Source organism: Vanessa cardui, chromosome 12, assembly GCF_905220365.1.
Source record: "Vanessa cardui chromosome 12, ilVanCard2.1, whole genome shotgun sequence".
NCBI classification, from domain to species: domain Eukaryota; kingdom Metazoa; phylum Arthropoda; class Insecta; order Lepidoptera; family Nymphalidae; genus Vanessa; species Vanessa cardui.
Window position 1 is genome coordinate 11,365,328 of NC_061134.1, and position 21,860 is coordinate 11,387,187.

General features: G+C 32.0%; 1 protein-coding gene across 9 annotated transcripts in view; it reads left to right on the top strand.

Moving 5' to 3' along the window:
- The window catches only part of LOC124534504 (protein yippee-like), a 103,810-nt gene that overhangs the window by 37,898 nt on the left and 44,052 nt on the right, over positions 1-21,860 (top strand). For 2 of the 9 annotated variants that reach the window (XM_047110419.1, XM_047110420.1), the window contains exon 1: positions 5,511-5,802. The exons of 4 other annotated variants lie outside the window; for them this stretch is intronic. The gene's annotated coding sequence lies outside the window, so the exon portion shown is untranslated. Of the gene's footprint in view, positions 1-5,510; positions 5,803-21,860 lie in introns of those variants that run through there. 3 more of the 9 variants (XM_047110425.1, XM_047110422.1, XM_047110421.1) reach the window with 3 other exon arrangements.

Sequence of the window (21,860 nt, forward strand, 5' to 3'; positions counted from 1 at the left end):
ATTCCGTGCGATTTATAATTCTTATATGCTCTTAGTAGCTGTTACACGCTCTCTTCGCTCATAAATTCATTTTTAATTAAAAAAATGTAGCGTTTTTTCTCATTTACGATATAATGGACTTTAAAACAAATTTTATTACAACCGTCCAAGTTTTAAAGCGTGATTGAGTAACAAAAGATGCAAACTGCATCGTAATAAATTATTTCTGTTAATTAAGGCCGATGGCCGATTAGTAAGAATACGATTATAATCAGATATTGCTGGTTCAAATTAGGGCAACATTAAATAGCATGTGCTAGTACAAGGGAAAGCAAGTTTCGGATGAATACCTTCTGCATTGCATCCAAGACGTATAAAGGATTTTTTTAGTATCGAGATACATTCTTCTGTCAAATCTTACCATGCTTAGCCGGTTGGATAGAGAAGTTTTAATCGACAACAAACCCTATCGGAAACAGATTAATTATATGATATATATCGTCGCGCTTAATTACAACTATTGTAAACTCCGATTATAATGATTCCTAAAAAGCATTTAGATTACACGATAAGGTTTGATATGTGAGGAAAACTTTAATATCAAAATAATACTCGATTGTAAAATGGAAAGTGTTATCATTGATCTGCCGTTTTTTTACAACAACCTGTAAATTGTCCAATTTTTTATTATTTCAGAGTGATCTATGCTTACATAAACAACATTACTAATTAAGGCTATACTTTAAGTAAGTACAATGGTCAACAGCAACAACAATATAAAGCCAACAGCCTGTAAACTTCCCACTGCTGGACTAAGGCCTCCTCTCCCTTTGCGGAGAGTGTTTAGAACATATTCCATCACGCTGTTCCAATTCTGGTTATTCTATACACATGTGGCAGAATTTCTATGAAATTAGATTTTCAGGTTTCCACACGATGTTTTCCTTCACTGCCGAGCAGGAGATGAATTATAAACACAAATTAACCCGATTCCCGATCATCAGTTAAGATGCACGCGTTCTACCCACTAGACCATCTCGGCTCTGACTGATATACAGGATACTGTTATACGGTAAAATGCACAGGTGCGATACTGCATAGAAACATACAACAAATACAACGATCAACCGTTTTGCTCCGTTGCTTGTTAGACACACAGAGCTTGATTATATGAAGCCCTAGCAAATAATACGGTTAGAATATTTATTACTGATTCGTTCAAGGTGCTGGGAAGCGTTGGCACGTCGCTTCTTACATACTGAATCTATACTAATATTATAAATGCGACAGTAAGTCTGCTTGTTACCTCTTCACGCTTAAACAGCTGAAACGATTTTGATTAAGTTTGGTATGGATATGGTTTAAGTCCCGGAGAAAAACGTAGGCTTGTTATGACCAATCAGTATGTGCTATAGGTAAAATTTTATTACTACAACTATTTGTGTTGCTTGCTCTCGTGAACAATATATTCGTAAAAAATGTTAATATTCCGTTTTAAATATTTGTAGTAATAAAAATAGCCACGTTAATTAAATGTGTCATTGTTAAAAGTTTTATAATTTCGCTCACGAAAAGGCTAGTTCAGCTAGTTAAATAAAGTGTTTGCAGTTTAACAAGTGCTTGCCGCAATTTAGTTCCTGTTATAGGTTTATAATTTATCTTCAGATCAGCGATGAAGAAAAAATGATGAAGAAACTGTCACTACCTACCAGCTTTTAGCACAGCGTATACCCGCTCCTGATCTTCTAAAAAAGGCCTATCTTTGTCCATTAATGGGTATGGGCTATTTAGAGAGTTCTAAGGATTGATGTGAAATTGTTTTGTTTTTTGAATTTTTCGTTCAATTTTTTGCACTATAATAATATTTTAAAGAGAAATATACTTACATATTTTACAATAACACACACTATTAATATCAATAAGTCGCAAGCGGTAAGTACAGACTAATAATAAATTCAAGGCCGCCCCGTTGCTGGTGTCATATAGTAAAGTACTATTTTGTATACAATTTCAATACGAATTGTATCTGATTTTCCGAACGAAATTGAATGAATGAATATTTTCAACTCTCTACAATTATTTTAAGGTACGTACTATCATTGAACCGTGATTTTAATTTTGTTTACATAAAATTAGCGAGTCGCCCCGGCTTCGCACGGATGCAATGCTGATACTAAATATACTATTTTTTTTCTTGTTTCTTTACTATATTGTCCATGTATTGTATACAAAGACCTTCCTCTTGAATCAGTCTATCTATTAAAAAAAAACCGCAATGAAAATCCGTTGCGTAATTTAAAAGTATTAAGCATACATAATTACAGCAATACAGACTTTGATTTATACTATGTATAGATGACTTTATATCACATAGTCCAAAATATTCATAAATATTGATTTATAATATAAGAATTCACTTTGTATGTCACTCGTGAAAAACTAAGTGAAATCGTATAGAACGGCTATTACTACTTACCATGATACGCAATATTGATACTTATATCCTACAAACTTTGTAATTATTAAAGTCAATCTCGCATATCACATCCTGACATTGCGAGCTCATTCTCTGCGGCAGTTTCGAGTTTCTTCTTACAGAACACATCTACTGTTCCGCTTCTATGCATCTACATATTATATAACATAGTCTCCAGCCACGTATGTCTGTATGTTCGTGATAAACTCCAAAACTTCTAAACCGATTTTCATGCGGTTTTCACTAATAGAGAGAGGGATTCATAAGGAAGGTTTAGGTATATAATTTAATAAGGTTTTTGTATAAATAAGCTAAAATAGAAGGACAATTGTTAAATATGTCGGAAAAAGCAACAAAAAAAACAAAAGGTAAAAATATGTATAAATATTTCACATTTTTTAATAAACGGGCTATCTAACAAAAAGATTTTTTTTTTCAAATCGAACTATGAGTTTAATCAATATGGTAAAGTACAAACAAACTAACTCTCGAGCTTTTTATATATACCTATTATAGATTATTCGAAACCTTGATGGGCACAGGACATTGTCCGATCGGAAGGTGAACGTGAACTCTTGACAAGAGAATTATTCAACGTGTTTTCTTAAGCATTAACATGCCGTGTTATCTTTAATTGCTGATTTAATTAAGTTGACAAAATAAACGACGATTAAATGCGCATTAAATTCATTTGCTTCTTGCATTTAGACAATTTTATTGCTTAAATTAGCTTCGTGATTTAAACTATGACGACCTCACTTATAAAAGACTAAGTGTGCATTGATGTACACGTATTCTACTCTTTCATACATGTTTGATGTGACATTCGAAAGAACGAGACAGCATTTATTTAATAATTACCCCTTGAAAACTTTTATAAGTAATATCGTGGATAATTCGAAATTTGACTTGATATCGTTTGTAATATCCTTTTGATTTATTATGACTTCCTTCTTGATTTAATGGTTGACGCGCAAAAAATTAACTGTGTCTGATTCATAGCCGGACAAAGAGCTTTTTGTGGCTTTGTGTGATGCATATTGACCGTGACACCAGGTGTAGTTACGAACGATTGAACATCTAAGCTGTTTTGAGGTCTATTAATACTAAATTGAGCCGAGATGGCCTAGTGGTTAGAACGCGTGCATCTTAACCGATGATTGCGATGATTAAAACCCAGGCGAGCACTGAATATTCATGTGTGTAATCTGTGTTTATAATCTCGTGTTCGGTGGTGATGGAAAAGATCGTGAGGAAACCTACATGTGTCTAATTTCATAGAAATTATGACACATGTGTATTCCCGCATTGGAACGGTGTGGTGGAATATGTTCCTAAACCTTCTCCTCAAAGAGAGAGGAGGCCTTAGCCCAATAGTGGGAAATTTACAGGCTGTAGTTGTCGTAAATACTAAATACGCATAACGAATGATAATGAACGAATATAATACAATGTTTATGAATACATTGTGTCGGGCTATTTCTATATTACTGTTGTTTGTTGTTCGCTAAGCGCCCACGCATCTCGCGGATTTCTTTCCTACGCACTTCATGCTCACGGCTAATTGTTCTTGTGCCAACATTCGAATATTGAAATGTTGAAGACATACATATGCATTACACGATCTATATCTGTAACTTTGGAGTGGAACTCTTACAAATGTAAAAGTAAAAAAGTAAAGTAACAGCCTGTAAATTTCCCACTGCTGGGATAAGGCCTCCTCTTCCATTAAGGAGAGGGTGTGGAACATATTCCACCACGCCGTTCCAATGCGGGTTGGCGGAATGCACATGTGGCAGAATTTCTATGAAATTTGTCACATGCAGGTTTTTTCACGATGTTTTCCTTCACCGCCGAGCACGAGATGAATTATAAACACAAATTAAGCACATATATAAGGAGGTGCTTGCCTGGGTTCGAACCCGCAATCATCGGTTAAGATGCACGCGTTCTAACCACTGGGCCATATCGGCTCTTACAAATGTAGTTTTATTTATATAAAATATATATATTATTAATTTGTATCCTAAAATAAGGATATTATAAGTCAACTGAACTTCTGGTTGTGGAGTTCGATCATTATCAATTCCTCTCGTCTTATTAATATCGTAGTGGCCACTTAGGAATACTTTTCTTGGATGGCATTACCTATTGGTTAAATTAGATCAAAGATTGAGAATATTTAATATAATAGCGTATACTCAAATACATATAGGAACTCTTTTGTTCCCATAATCTGTTGGGACGACTGTTGATAAACCAATTGCTCGGCTAAACTTCCAAATTTGAAAACTGATTAATTTTTTTATAACCTGATCTGGGATTTAAGTCCAAAGCCATAGGATCTGCAGCCTTATGATGCTAGTCACTAGACCGTCGAGGCATAAATAAATATTTAATCAAGTGTCGAAGTGATTAAGAGCTAGACTGCGTTACAGTTATAAACAGCTGCCGACGATAAGGAATTTCAGATAAGGAATGTTATTGTTTTGATGCAATGTAATAGTGTGCGTGACGTCACAGATTACAATTTAATTTTGCGCAGTTTATAGTAAGACAGATTTATAATATGTTGTGAAATATATCGAGAAATTAATTTAATTAAAATGTAATCAAACGCAATCTATACATGACATTTAAACTCTGCAATTAGGTTAAAAATATTTTTTTTTAATCTGTGGTACCTAATAACTAAGTGTCGAATGACTTAAAATATCAAGTTGCGTGTTATTTTGTTCATGCAAACACGAAAGGCTTGTTATAAATATATCAGAATTAATGGAGTATTCAATACGAAATCAAAAACATTATTTAAAAAAAACACCTTCAAAATATTTGAATTATTTCAACAACTTATTTACTATACTATATTGAAATCTTTATTTATTTAGTTAAACATTGATGTAAACAGTTGAAATCATATTACGCAGATATAGCATACAAAATAGCAGCATGTATTTTCTTAAAAACATTCGCAATTTGTATATAAATATAGCAACAACTCTAATGTTTACATGTTCCATTCACATGCGTGCTATTATGTGTGTGTGGCGTCGTTGCGCCTGCGCAGACGGCTCCACGATCGAGCCCTCTTTGTTTGTTGACAAGCCGAGCGCGCCGTGTTGTTTTCTGTTTTGTTCGCGTATGCACTTCGTACGTGCCGGTCGTGCGTTCGTTCATTTAAAAGAATCGTATATCGTTAGTTAGCTAATTTAGTGTTGTTAATTTAGACATTTCTCCTTTCTGCGCAGAATATATGTGTGAAGTGTTCTTTGTGGCCAGTACTGTTGTTGTTTGTGAATATTATTTCAACAATTGAGACCACGCTCTGTCTGGTGAGCACAAAGGTAAGATAAGTTATAAGTATTTCGTTGTTTTTGTACGAGTGTTTTAGTAATTCCCAAATGTTTCGATAGTCGAATATCAGACGTTAAGAATATTGTCCGTATTTAAAGTATTGGTTCGATATATTTTCGGAATGCTGTCATTGTTTGAATTGCTCTTTTTATTTTCATAATATAATGCTCATATCATTGACCGAATTACATTAAACGTTTCGCTTTCAACAAAAGGTTTGTTATCAGATATAAATGAATGTTTTCGATTGACATTCCATAAAATTGTATTATTAAACAATCATAATGAATTGTTTTCTACTAACTGTTATTTATGTGTATATTTAGATCGCCAGTAATGTTATGATAAATATTGCACTATTTAAATGCGTTTCGTATATAAAATAGTAAGTAAAGTTCAATATGACATGTACGTTTATGTAACGTTATAGGATTTTAATTTACGCTAATGAGATTCGCGTTATATTAGTCGGAGATTAAAGCTGTTTTTCTTCGACTCAATTTAGATACAGTTATTTTGGCCGGTCGCATTACGAGACGCCTTACGGTACCTCATGTGTCTGGTCGGCTAAAGTCTTTTACACACAATATTTATCATTTACTTCGTTTTACATTCAGTTGTAATTACGATTGACACATTATTCGTTATTGAATTATATCATTCTGTATTATACAACCTACTATTCTATCCTATTTCTTACTATAATATTATAAATGCCAAACTTTGTGACGATGGTCTGTTACTGTTTAAACTAAATAACTTTGACAGTAATATAGGTTGTACATCAAGAGTAATATAGGCTACAATTTATAATGATTTTATGTAATTTTGTCATAATGTAATGCATACTATATAATACAAATCCTGTGTGAAGCCGGAGCGGGTTGCTAGTACTTTATAAAAACGATCATCTTCTTCGTTTTTGTATGTTAAAAATACAAAAACGAAGTACCTATACGTAATTAGCAAGCGCAATAGCATACTTAAATTGTATTGTTCTAATTTTGGCTTAAGCAAAAGATTATGGTAAATTTCTTCAGAAAATTGCGTACCTACGTCACGGGACTTAACTTGGAATATTAATCGGACAAATTTAAAAGTAACTTAATTTAATATATTTTTATTGTGTCGTGTGTAAGCTTCTTAAACTAACGGTTTGTGTCGATGTAACATGTTCACGTTCATTACTGGTCACGCTAAGATGAATCACCTTTTGACCAATATACTGGTTACACAGTGATTTACTTAAACGGTAAATTCAAACGCACCAGTTTTGCGAAATTGTCAATACCGATATAATGACAGCGACACACATTCGCGCCATTGTTAAATTTCACTAATCTATTGACCTGTGGATTATCTGGCGCGCATTTATCTATAACTTTCACTGAGGAATAATTGCTTTTCGATTAACTCGAGATAAAATAACCGGTTGCTAATAAATGCCGTCTTGTATTATAATGATCTCGAATGAAATTGTTAGATCGTGGTCACAAATTTATATTTTATATTATTATTCTTCAAAGGAAATTAAACTTTATGGTATTCTTTAAGAATTTATTTCGAGAAAGTTGCTTTAGATCTTAATTTGTTTCAGTTCAGATTTTTTTATTTATCGACAATCGACGTCGAACAGAAACCGAGTGCGATAAATATAAATTATTTTATTAAAATTCTATCTTTTTAATATATGGTAAAAAAATAAAATGTTTGAAAAAGGAACTTACATTATCATCATGAAATTGTTTTTTTTTTTAAGTGACAGGTTTCACTTTTGATTGATCATAGTTCGTCAATGATAGAAATAAAAATATACATTTGTGAAAGTAGTTTATTTATACGTCAGCAAAATAAATAGGAGCCTGTTCGATATTATTGATTTATATCACGTATCGGTCCCGAGAGGGAATGGAAAAATTAGGTTAATATAAATAGCTTATTCTAACAAACCATTAAAAACTATTTATATAGAAATTATTTAGACATATATGTTCAAGAGCTGAGACGGCCCAGTGGTTAGAACGTGTGCATCTTAAGCGATGATTGCGGGTTCAAACCCAGGCAAGCACCACTATATATATGTGCTTGATTGTGTTTATAATTCATCTCGTGCTTGGCGGTGAAGGAAAACATCGTGAGGAAACCTGCATGTGTCTAATTTCATCGAAATTCTGCCACATGTGAATTCCACCAACCCGCATTGGGACAGCGTGGTGGAATATGTTCCAAACTCTCTCCTCTATAAGAGAGGAGGCTTTAGCCCATCAGTGGGAAATTTATGGGATTTAACTTTATATACATTCATAAAGAGAGATTAATTATTTTGAAGTTAAAGAATTACGCGTAATTCAATTACCATACGAAACATACAAAGTAATAATCTTTGTTACAACAATGAAACGAGCAGATCACACGTTTGCTAATAAGTTGAATGTAACCAATGATATTCTAATAAACAGATATGTTATACCCATACTAAACAACAGAAAAAGGTGTGCCGCGCCGGGGACCGTTTATTTTACATTTCGTTACAAGTAAAAAGGATAGCTTGATAAAAACAATAAGTAAAAGGGATAACCAGATGCTTTAATTACACAAAACGTATTACTACATAATTATGATGAAAACGACTAAAGGCAAACGTCCCAATTAGGACGTTTTCTAGTCTTCACTTTTTGCACGTTAATGACATATCTGTTTACTAGAACATCATTGAATGTAACAGAGCTATCCCGTATTGTAAATATAATATCGCACAATAAGGAAGTCGAAGCGAAAGATGACGATAAGAGAAAACTACGCCGTTTCAAAAACATGTCATTATAAACGATTACAGACAGTTACGTCCTCCTAACATCGATTGCGCATCATTTACAGCTATAGCCTTTTATATTGTTATAAAGATCACACGGTCCTTTTGTTTGTAAAAGTATTTTCACTAATTACAGTTCTGTTATTCCGTTATAAGATTTTGTTTTTTCGTTTAAATAAGGTGAATTTCGGAAGAAAGTACCCGTCTCAATTGCTTGGCCGACTTCCAGTTTAAGGAAATATTTGTCTGATGAAAGTTTCAAGCCCTGCGTTTAAGCGATCCTCGCTACGTGACTACTTTCACGGAATGCACGAAAGCGAAAATAAAACTTGACGTATTGTTTCATAGAATTTAAATATTCAATTAGCACATATCGTATACTAACAATAGCGAGGCAATAGCTCACATCAACTGGTTGTTATTGATTAATTGAAAAACCTCCTCACTAAAACATTCAGAATTTGTTTACTTTACGTTTAGGACCTACTGGTTTAGTTGTTTAAATATTTATCAACGAAGTTTTTCAATTCAGATTGCATGATTCGTTATTTATGCATTTCAGTTGCATTACACTGACGATACATAAACTTATGCTAGAAAAACGCTCGTAGACCGTCAGTTGCAGTTAGATGATCACCACAAAATGAATAAATTAATCCTTTTTTTATCCATACACGTAGATATATACGTGTATATTTAAAGAGTCGTGAATAACGTTCTCTATAAGTATGATTCACCAGCTTCTCAACGTGGCTTAGTAATAATACAAGTGGACAAAGAACAAAGTATTGAGGTAAATCCAAACTTTTCTTAGAAAATTTTCTAATTTCTATGCTTCGAATAACTTGTTCGAATTCTCAGTAAACTATTAAAACAGCTGACTTATCAAACGAAATACCTCTAGAAGTTGCGCAGACGTCTAGACGTGCGTGAATGTAAAGTCTAGAACTAGCAGGCAGACACCCTGCCACCTTCCTTTCTCCCGTCTGCATTTGCGGTATATTTGCTCACGAATAAAATTGCGTCTGGATACCGTCTGCAGTTTAAATTCGATGCTGCTGTTCTTTTTTATCTGGCAAGCTTCTTGATTTTACCCCTCGATAAACAAACCTTTGGAATATGTGAAATAAAACATCTTCATCGTGTTATTGGATTATATATTCAAAACGATTTGTTGAATTGAGTTGAAACTTTGTTCAATTAATTTTACACTTCATTAATACTTAATATTTAATAGTTTTTTTATAACATCAATGTACTATAGCTTGTAAAATGAAATGGAATTGCAAAAGCCTGTGGGTTTTTTAAAAAGTGGACCTGTTATTTTTTATTGCGTAAAACGACAAATAACAAGACAATTCATTTGTATCCTGTATTTAAATATAACGTCTGACTTTATATATAACGTCGAGATGTTTAAACGTTCAGGTTCTGCGGAGTTGGATGTTAAGTTGTGCCAACTGCGTAACCATTATGAGTCAAGCCGGAACTGTATTTGAACAAGAATAACAAAGACTTCGAAATTATAAAAAAAAAACGTACGATCTACTTTGTCTTGTTTCATAATAGTATTTTAAGAAACAATTGTAATTGTCGTACACTTTTCGTTTTAGATTAGTTAATAGAACACTTACAAAATATTGAATTTTTTACCAAACTAAATCTTCAGGCTCATGTAGGCAATGATACATATTCTAATAAACAGATATGTCTATTTTACACCGGGGACCGTTTATTTTACATTTCGTTACAAGTAAAAAGGATAGCTTGATAAAAAACAATAAGTAAAAGGGATAACTAGATGTTTTTATTACGCAAAACGCATTACTGCATAGTTATATTTTATTATAACGTATTACTGGCATAATTATGATGAAAACGACTAAAGGCAAACGTCCCAATTAGGACGTTTTCTAGTCTTCACTTTTTGCGCGTTAATGACATATCTGTTTACTAGAACATCATTGCATGTAGGTATTTTATTATAATTATTATAAAGACAACATCACATACATTACTCTGATCCCAATGTAAGTAGCTAAAGCACTTGTGTTATGGAAAATCAGAAGTAACGACGGTACCATAAACACCCAGACCCAAGACAACATAGAAAACTAATGATAATCTACATCAACTCGGCCGGGCATCGAATCCGGGACCTCGGAGTGGCGTACCTATGAAAACGGCGTACACACCACTCCAGCACGGAGGTCGTAAATAGGTAGATTGAAGAATTGTTCAATATTGCTGTATTCCAGGAAAAGCGACTTATTGAAGTCATTAAAATCACAGACACAATGAGTGTGACAATGTCGTTATCATGGGTTAAAGCCCAATACCAATCATTTACTATTGTTCTTCTGCCTAATCAGTAAAAAACAAAAAAAACAGTCTGTTTTCATTACCTAACTTTGAACTTTCAGCACACCCACCTCTATTTTAAACATAACATTTAAATGTATATTTTTACAATAGAAAACAATTTTACAAAGGAAATTGTAATTGAAAATATAAGAAAAGAATTTCTTGCTTTAAAATAGCTTTATTACTATTAATATTTCGTCGAGCATTCGCCGTTCCATTGTAGTGAGGCAGTAGAAAGGTGTCGGGCTCAACAATGCCAATGTGCTTCGAAGATTTCTGTGCTATGCCGCCATTTATAAAAGCCTTTTCTACCAATTGAAGTTTATTTAAATCCTTATCCAATTCTTCATTGAATTCGCTTTGAGAAGAGATCTTTAACAGCCATCCTGTTCTACTAATTTGTCTTTCCTTGCCCTCATTACTTAATGTACCTGATTGTGTAGATTGTTTTTACCTGTAGTTTGTTTCTTTAAATTTAATTCTACCATAAATTAAAAAGAAATTTTATCTTTTGTCTATTTTTTGCAAATTTTATTGCACTTATAAAACATTCTTTGACAATATTTACTTATAAAAATATTATAAAGATTTATCTTACTGGGAAACTTTAAATTGTCTTGCTTTAGTAATAATATGCACTATACAGCCTTATATATACGTAACGAAAAATAGGTTATAGCTTTGACAAAATTTAATATACATATAGTCTGTGCATTTCGTATATGTTATCTGTAGTATTTAGTCTGTATACATAATTTCATCTTGTCACAAGATAAACAAAAGAAGCTGATCATTGCGTCGACGCTTACAATGTTAAAAAAATAAGAATCACTTTATCTTAGACTAAACATAAACAACAAATAAAAATACATACAAATATATTTTATTGAAAGAGTCTCAAATAATTTTCTTACTGGTACATGTTTTGCAAAAGATTGCCATATGATTTAATTAAATAAATTATATTATCTGTATTATGATAAAATACAAAAATCGGTACACATTATCCTTTCAAATATCGTGAACAGCTGCCCTTAATATCTTTCATCTCTCTGGTTTATTTTCATATCTGATACCTATATTTACCTGATCCATCCATAGCGATAACAAAAGAGTTCTTAATTCAAATAGAATAATTAACGCGATAAATTATATTATTGAGAGTGTTTCCGTGTAAATATTATCGTGATAATTACCAAGTGCTCCAGTATTTCAAGACGATTTGTATTTCTTATCATTTAAATAAAAAGTCGGTTTGTTGAATCATTTTCCGATACAAAATTTCTCAAGAAGAAATTTCTCATAATAACTTTCAACAAAAAATCTGTATATATTTAACACAATTTCATTTAATAAATATTTTATAGAGCATTGGTTTATTCATTTTTAAGAAACTTCCATTTTACTAGCTAAAATTATTTAAATCATAAATGTGATTCCACTTCAGACAGTACACGTAATATAAATAAATATAAATATCAAAGTAAGAAAGACTACTCACAATTAATAAAAGCTACCTCTTATTGAAATACTGAAGACTAGTTAAGAAATACTTTTAACGTATTCGTATGGATTTTTTAAAATAAAAATGTTAATAAAAATAACATTACGATTAAAACGGAATAAAGATAAATAAAACCGATATTCGATGTAGCGACTTTTAACATTCCGGTTCTTCACCTAAATTTACCGTAATGTTACTTACCTTTACTTAATTATTCCAAGTTATTGTACCATGACTGTTTATAACTCGTTAACCACGGGACGGCTAGTTTAACCAACGTAAAAATAATGGAGATTGTGTATTTGAGATGTGTGTTTTTGTTGTTAATTGACTTAAGCAATGGGTTCGAGTGTTGGACCATTAAATTTTTGTACAAAATAATAGTATCAAAGTTCAATACATCGAGAATAAGCATGCTTTTTAGACCGTTGTGCCGTTTGTTTTTTGTTTTTTTTTAATTCTCTCTCTTTGTACGCTTAGATCTTTCAAATTACGCAATGGATTTTTATGCTTTTTTTAATAGATAGAGTGATTTGAGAGGAAGGTTTTTGTATATAAAAGATGGACAATATAGTAAAGAAACAAGAAAAAAAATGTACTTAGTATATTATTTAATATCAGCATTGCACCCGTCCGAAGTTGCAGCGGGTTGCTAGTTATCAATAATTTGACTAACATACATTAAAAACTTCCTTTGAACCGTATATATCAATAAATCGAAAGAGACTTAAGTCGCAATTTGACCTCAATTCCTATTGATGATATAATATAAATTACGTGATAAGTCATTTCGACTGCACCGACCTACAATTCTCATAATAAAAGTATTGTTTTTAATCACGTAAACGATAAGCTATATATTATCGGTCATTGATTACAATTAGCATTATAAAATGTATAGTCTGTAATATATCTTTGTATTTCTATTGTGCTAGAGACCAGTGTGGTTGTTCGACTTAATGTCAGTACCTATAAATACCTATAGTTCGATTTGATTAATTATTTTCTATTACATTGTTAATTTACTGAAGAGAATTAGGTTAACTTACCTGAATGTATTTCATATATTTAATACATTCACACAATCATTGATCCATTCATTCACATTATTTAATAGTGTTAGGCGGCTTATTTGACTACATAGGTGAAAGTTATCTGTATAGGAAATTGGTTGTTCATATTTACTGTACATACATCGAGTCGAAAATTATATTTTTTATTAAATAATGTCTACGTGTGTATTTCAGTAATATAATACACGTAATTAACATAAGAATTAATAACATTAACCTTTAATATAATCAAATATGAATTAAAAATTTAAAATGAATTAATAGTTACTGTATAAATCTTGACCGCGTGGAATGGTACCAAGAATGCTAGCAGCATTTCCCCGTTGATTCGCAATATATAAATTAAGATATAAGTGAGTAATATTGAATAATTATATTTTCTTAATATTAAATTATTTATATTAAGAAAATTTAATTATTCAATATATGTCGTTAGTTAGGTATTTGTTAATTATAATAACACAAATCGTGAAATTATTTATTATATATGATGAGATTTTGAATTTCACACTCATATGCCTGCTAGTATAACCGTATGTATAATTAACACAAATTTATTTCTGTATACACGTGATAAATAATTCAAACACATCCTTCGTTTGGATCAACCCACGCGTCAAAGGCCCAACACGTAACTCGATGGTGGATTTAGAAGTGTATCAGGTAAAAAACAGTCAATTAGCTTGTTCCGTTGACCCGCACACGATGTCGATGAATCGATACGATCAACTTAGGTGACGTTAACCTCCCTGTTTCTTTGATAATGAGGGTGAACGACACGTACATTAGCATCGCGATAGATTACTCTCTATTCAATATATCTATTGATAGATAGAATATGAAGAGATCCAATTAGCTAAATGCTGCCTTCTACTTAGTTTGCCTCTATAAATAATATCGTGATGAAAGAAATCATCGATAGGAAACAGACACGTGTATAATGAAAATGTTCCGCATTGCAACAGCCTGGTGTAGTAAGCTCCAAAACTTATCAAAAAGATATGGACCCAATCCAGTTTTAGTTCTATGAACATTTACAGGTTGTAACTAATAAGTACATTCATTTGTATATTATTTAGCCGAACTATTGTTACTTAATTCAATATATGTTTTTCAAATTCTTGACTTAATGTTGACTATATTTTTACTATATTATGAAAATTATTCATTTAGTATATATAATGTTTTACACTTAAAACCAAAAACAGACCTAATGAAACCAATTATATGATGAAAATCGATAAAAAATATAATGAGAAATTATATCTTGTAAGCCTAATTTAAAGTCATATTACGTATCATTATAAAAATTGCTACAGAAAATATATTTTATATGAATAAAATCACTTAAACATAATTGAGAATACTGATAGTTATGAAGTTTTAAGAAAAGCTCGCAATTCGGATTTATTTCCCGAAAAGTGATGTCTAGTTTTTGTCAAGTTTGTTCTAAAAGGACAATCTGAATCATGACACTTGTCGATAGTGTTGATTACAATATGTCACTATATTAAGCACATATACGTATAATGGGAGATTGATTTACGAGCCCAAGTAACGTTTGCGGTTGCTCGGTGGTAAAACAGTTTAACCTGTGACTGGGTGCTCTAATGCCACAGAAATTCTTCCACATGTGTAGTACACCAATACGCATTGGAACAGCGTGGTGGAATATATGGAATAATATAAATGGAGTAGCCGACTACGTACCTGCAATCACCCTGGTGTTGTAGATGTCCATGAGCGGTGGTAGTCACTTTCCATCAGGTGAGCCTCCAGCTAGTTTGCAACCTATGTCATAAAAAAAATTGTTCCAAACATCTCCTCAAAGGGAGAGGAGGCTTTAGCCCAGCAGTGGGAAAATTACAGGCTTTTGTTGTTGTTCGATCGTTGAGGGGAGGGGTTATGTTATTAGCCACCCATTAGAGATATAACATCATGTATCACATGGTTAGGGCTGGATTGCTATAAAAAGCCGTGGCGTATCTAAATACTGGTTTAATGCAATAAATTGAAAAATCAAAGATGTGTTAATCAATGGACGAAAATTTTACAACCGAACGTACGACGCATTGCATAGTGATTCGACTATGACCGAATCGAATAGCAAGTGTGCGTCATATTCATAACAAAGCTAGGAATATTTATAAATATTTATAAATATCCCTAGATTTGTTTTTTTTTTTCACGAAACTTTGACTTGCACTATGAAACAATTATCTCATAACCGGTCACGTGATCACCTAAATGTCAACTTGTTTTGAAATCGCATGATGTATTTCGTGAATAATTTGCATACTCTGAAGCAGTTTTTCTGTGAGAGATATTTAGCATAAATTCTTTGTTCTTCTATAGTAATATTATAAAGGCGAAAGTAACTCTGTCTGCCTGTTACGCTTTCACGAATAAACTATTGAACCTAATTTACCCCCAAAGAAGACTTACCTTTTTATGTCTGTAACCTAAATATATTTTTTATAAATAACTTTGTGAAATAATCAAATCTTGTCAGAGAAACATGGGAACTATGCTGGCTCACTACAACCTTTCTTTCCAACAAAAACAAAACATTAAAAACTATTCCAGGTACAAGAATTGACAAGAAGGAAGAACGTACCCGACTATCGTAAAAAAAATATTAATCGATTTATTAGGTAAGGCCCTATAGCAATGGGCACTATTATATTTAGTCTATTTAACTGTTCATCTTATATGCAATAATGGTCTGCTCTTCTAGTTTTTATTTTCCAGCCAGCACTCTTAACAAATTAACTGACTATTCCAACGAATTCTTAGAAAAGTCTCTTACGACCTTAGACACTCATTGCTTCTGAGTACTGATTATTCTACTTAAATAACACGAACGCATGTAAACGTTACAGGAAATAATTCACAATGGGGCAAAGTCCTCCTCCAGTCTTGAACGCAAGGGCTTGGACCTTATTAGCTTCTTATAGTACATATTTGACAAAATTAAATTAATTGAAAATGTTGCCATCAAATTCAATTTAAAAATTTAACATCAAGCCCAAAGAGGTTTCATTTAAAAAAAATGTTTCATAATTAATCTACATTTATACATGTGCCTTGTATGCTTTCATAAAAATATACCCGTTTTCGAATCGAATTTTTCGCTCGAAACGCAATATGCAATTCGAAAAGTTACGTTCTTTGTAAGTTGATTTGTAACTGAAATATCCGTGCCAAATCTACATGCGTATAAGGTGTATACATAGATACAGCTTTACGATCCAAATTTATTTATAGAATATCTATTTACGAAAGTACGTATAGTAAGGAAGAGTATAGTCCGTAAATAAATATTGTATTACATAAATATTGAACCAAAATTATTTTGGAATGAAGTTCAGAGCTGTATATAAAGAACGAGAACCGTATATAATAGAAACAAAAAGAGAATGAAAGTTTGCCTGGCCTCCGCATCTTTTACAATAAAAGTAGAGTGAACTGGTGCAGATAGTATCGTAAGGAAAAAGCGTTACTCCTCCAGGCAAGATTGCCTTCTCTCTTTTTTCTCTCTTGGTTTATATACAATATATTTAAACTAAATCTTCTATCAGTAGTTTCATTCACACGAGTTAGCACAAGCAGATCATCTCTCATGACTTTTTTGTATATCTGCATCCTTCGAATCGAATATTAAATGAAAAATTATACATTTAAATAAATATACTTTATATATTATTTTGATTTGACTACTTTGTTAGTTATAATTAAATTTAATCATAATCTGTGGTATCTATTTATTAATCTTAAAGGATATAAAACAAAAAAGTTATACTCACAAACGGCATTGACAACAAGATATGAGAATTACACAGGAAATATATTAGAAGCGAACTGGCGACGCTCCGCAGTCTGTTGCATTTTATTTCATTGAAAATATTTTAATTAATTATATTGACACAAAGAAAAATAAATGAGATTCTTTATTTTTAAAATTAAAGAATTTTTATCTCTAGTTCTATTACTCGATGAAATTTACTTTAAATATATAATAAAATTGACAAAAAGAAAAACCGACTCCAAACAAAAATTATAAAACAAATTAATATGCACTAAAAAGTAATAGGTACAAATAATTGCGTATTCAAAATATTTTTAGAGTCCTCCTAAGTAAAATGAAATGACTACTTAAAAGTGGATTTACGATTATAAAACGTAGTTACAATTATTCTTATATTTAGAACCGGTGTCAGCCACGGGCACACGCGTCACCAATGAAAAGAAAGAAGCGTTACGAGTCCCTTAATTGTATAGTTTCGCATAAAACCAAACCAGTATTGGCTATTATTGGCTGGCTCTATGTGTTTTATATTTGAAAAAAAAATTAAGACAATATTAAAAATATCTGTATGGAGGAAGTCATTGGAATTATTACAACATTACACATAAATACTAGTTCTTTTTAACAAAAAAAATATATATATGTTCAATATATTGTATCTTACAAATTAAAGAGACACATTTTGAATTCGATAAAGTGTCGTGAATGAAATATCACTGTGATTCAGTTGATTTAAACTCTAAAGTAAAGTCATAAGTTTTATTGCAGCGTGGAGTTCTGGTAGTTTTTTACTCGAGAAAACTGAATATTTATTGGTAAAAAGAAATATATTAATAGATACAAATAACCATTTGAGATTATGTATATTCTTTGTTTCGAAATCAATTGTATGTTATCTGTTTGTATGATATGTGATGTTCGTTGTACGCGTGTGTGAGCGTGTGTTTGTTTATGTAAATGTGCTATGATAAACAATCTACAAATTGTCAGTAGGAAATATGGTTTATAACTGGATGCTTCAGGCAATTTCAAACAACCAGCAATGAGTCTTTAACTATTTATTATATGTTTACTATACTTATACTACTTCGGCATCTTTAAGAGCAAACACATTTCTTAGGGCACTTAAGGCAAGTGTTCAGGGCCCCCGATTGATAGGGGCAACCCTCAATTGAAATAAAAACATCTACAAATTAAAATCTAGAATCTATGAAGATATTAATAAAACAGTTACATGATATTTCAAAAAAGCAATATTTATTCTCAAATTGAAGAAAAATGAAAGGTTATTTATCTATTCTAACAAAATAGTGTTCTGTCAAAGTGATAGGGGCTCCTATCATCATATCATCCTAATATGCCCAGGGCCTCCAATGGTTAAAGACATTACTATTACTCTGAGACAACTTGTGTCGTTAAGAAATCTTAGCATTTAAATGAGGTAAGAGTGATATCATTAATTTGTATAATAATTTAAAATTCGAATCGAGTGCACTGTCATGTAAATTAAAAGAATGTTCTGCATCCATTATCATACAGATTGGTTACTGTTTTAGTCAACAGTCTGTAATATTTCCGTATCCATTTCGAAAGGAGCGTTTTTGTTTACTTTGATAAAAAATGAAAACAGTTTTTCAAATTTCACTGCGAATTTAAATATAAAGCTCACTCTGCTACTTGATATACGATTTCAATGCAGAGTTTAAGGGTATAGTGCTTGTTTTTTATTTGTGTTTTCGTGTGTGTATGTGTGTGTGTATTTATATATAATGGAACTTACATACGAGCTCATTCAAATACGGGCAACCATCACTGTTTTGTGCATCACGTGATTGTTTTAATTTGTAGTACATTCTAACACATTAATAAAATGATAGATGTAATGTAGTTTTCCGTTGCTACCGTTCCTTTGCTTTTGTCCGTCGAAAATTTAGTTATAAAAATAGCTTTATACCTAATGACATCAAATTAGATATATTGGTTTCGCCGTTAAGCGCAACAGACAGACAGATAACAACGGCCTGTAAATTCCCACTACTGGGCCAAAGGCCTCTTCTCCCTTAGAGGAGAAGGTTTGGAACATATTCCACCACGCTTTTCCAATGCGGGTTGGTGGAATACACATGTGGCAGAATATCTATGAAATTTGTCACATGCAGGTTTCCTCACGATGTTTTCCTTCACCGCCGAGTACGAGATGAATTATAAAGACAAATTAAACACATGAATCAGCGGTGCTTGCCTGGGTTTGAACCCGCAATCATCGGTTAAGATGCACGCGTTCTAACCACTGGGCCATCTCGACTCGTTCGGACAGACAGAGATACAGAGTAATTTTCGCATTTATAATATTAGTATATATTATAACACCGTGAGAATTATTCGGGCCTTCCCTCACCAGTAATACCGCCTATTATGTCTACGATTCGATATTGGGCAATACGATACATTACTACCTGACTATCTAACAACGATTGATATACTGTTATGTAATATTCCTAGTAATACAGTTTTTGCCTGTGTATCAGTGTCGTATGGATAAAACATTTTAGTTGCCATAGTTGACAGTGCGTTCACATTATAGTAGGTTATACTTAGTAGCATACCCGTTATCTTGTCATCGACATCACTGTATAGTAAGTGAATTGTACATGTGTGTGTAATTAACAACTACAGCCTGTATACTTCTCACTCATGGACTAAGGTTTCCTCTACCTTTGAGGAGAAGGTTTGGAACATATTCCACCACGCTGTTTTCCTTTATCGCCGAGCACGAGACGAATTATAAACTCAAATTAAGTACATGACTATTCAATGTGTAATCACACACTTATAAGTGTAATAACTATACATATATATTTATTTAATTGGAGAACATAAAGCCGTTGATAAACAAATTAACAAATACTTGATAACTATCGGGCCAATAACAGTTCACACATATAGCATTAAAGAGACTGAGAATGGAAAAAAATACCAAAAATAACAACAACAATACACATAAAACTAAGTATCATTATAAAAAAAACCGCCAATAAGCCCACATGTTAAAAAATTAAAAAAGAGAAAAATAAGTTAAAAATAAAAATAATAAAAAAAAGAAAATAACTACATATAGAACTATAGTTATTTCAATAATTAAGTATTGAATTTATTATAGGAATAAGAAAAATATTATATTTAAGAGTTGATAAAATAGAAATAAAAATATCATCATGTTTGATATCATGATGCCTTTGATGAATTTACACATAGATTTTATATAAGCTTTTAATAAAAATGTTTGAAGTAGAAAAGTAAAAGGCAGTCTAGCACAGAAATATATGAAAACATGCTTAGGAAATCATCGAAATATTCTTAAGATAGAAATCTAAGTATGAAATTTATCATATGAGCAATTGAATTACTAAAACAAACTCCTCTAACTTATCATTTGTAGGTAATAATCTGTCATAGGTGTAAAATCTATATTAATGTTATAAATTTTAAAGTAACTCTGCCTGTATGTCGCTCTTTCACGACCAAACCAATGAACTGATTCTGATGAAATTTGGTGTGAAGCAAACTTTAACTTCAAGGAAGGACATGGGTTACGTTTTTTACCTAACACATGACAACCAAACCCCAAAAACGCGGGCAAATCCGCAGGCGACAACTAGTGTCTTCTATGCAACGTTAGAACTAGCGCGCACTGGTAACTTTTGTCACGGTGACGGTTTCGTCACTCTTGTCGAATCCATGAATATGTATGGAGGTGCGCGCACTTTACGACGTGACAATTAGTTGACATTTGTGTCTGCATCTGTACATATTGACCGTGACAAAAGTTACCAGTGCGCGCTAGTTCTTAAGCATCAAATTTTAATTTATTAATAGGCAAAGTTATACTAAACAATAAATTCCTTGATGCCTCAGTAATTATATCTATCATCACGTCAATATGACAACGTATCGGGGCTAGATATAATATTTATTATAAAAAAGGACCAATGACATAAGAGCCCTCTTGCCACTAAAACATTATGAAGTAAAGAAAATAAAAATACTTTACTTGACCATACTGTCCGCGTTGATACACGTTGTTTGTGTAGCTGTATAAATCCAATTAGCACACATGTACGTCAGTAAGTCTTGATTTTTTTTAATTAATCGAATTATATTTTTTTATAATGTACATGTAAGTAATATATATTCCTTCGTCTCAGGTTACAGGTATACTGGCATAAACTAAAATAAATTATTGGTACTTACACATTAAACTTTGTCGTTAAGTCGTATTTTCCCCATACATGGAAAAAAATCTGAAATATTTGATAAGAAAAATTTCAATAAAATTCTAATATCAAGTAAAGGAAACTAATAACGATTTTTTCATATTAAAATATGCTATCAAAATATACATTAGTCGTTTGATATTTACTTGGTGGCAGGGCGTGTGCAAGCCCGTCTGGGTAAGTACCACTCATCAGTTTATTCATTCTACCGCC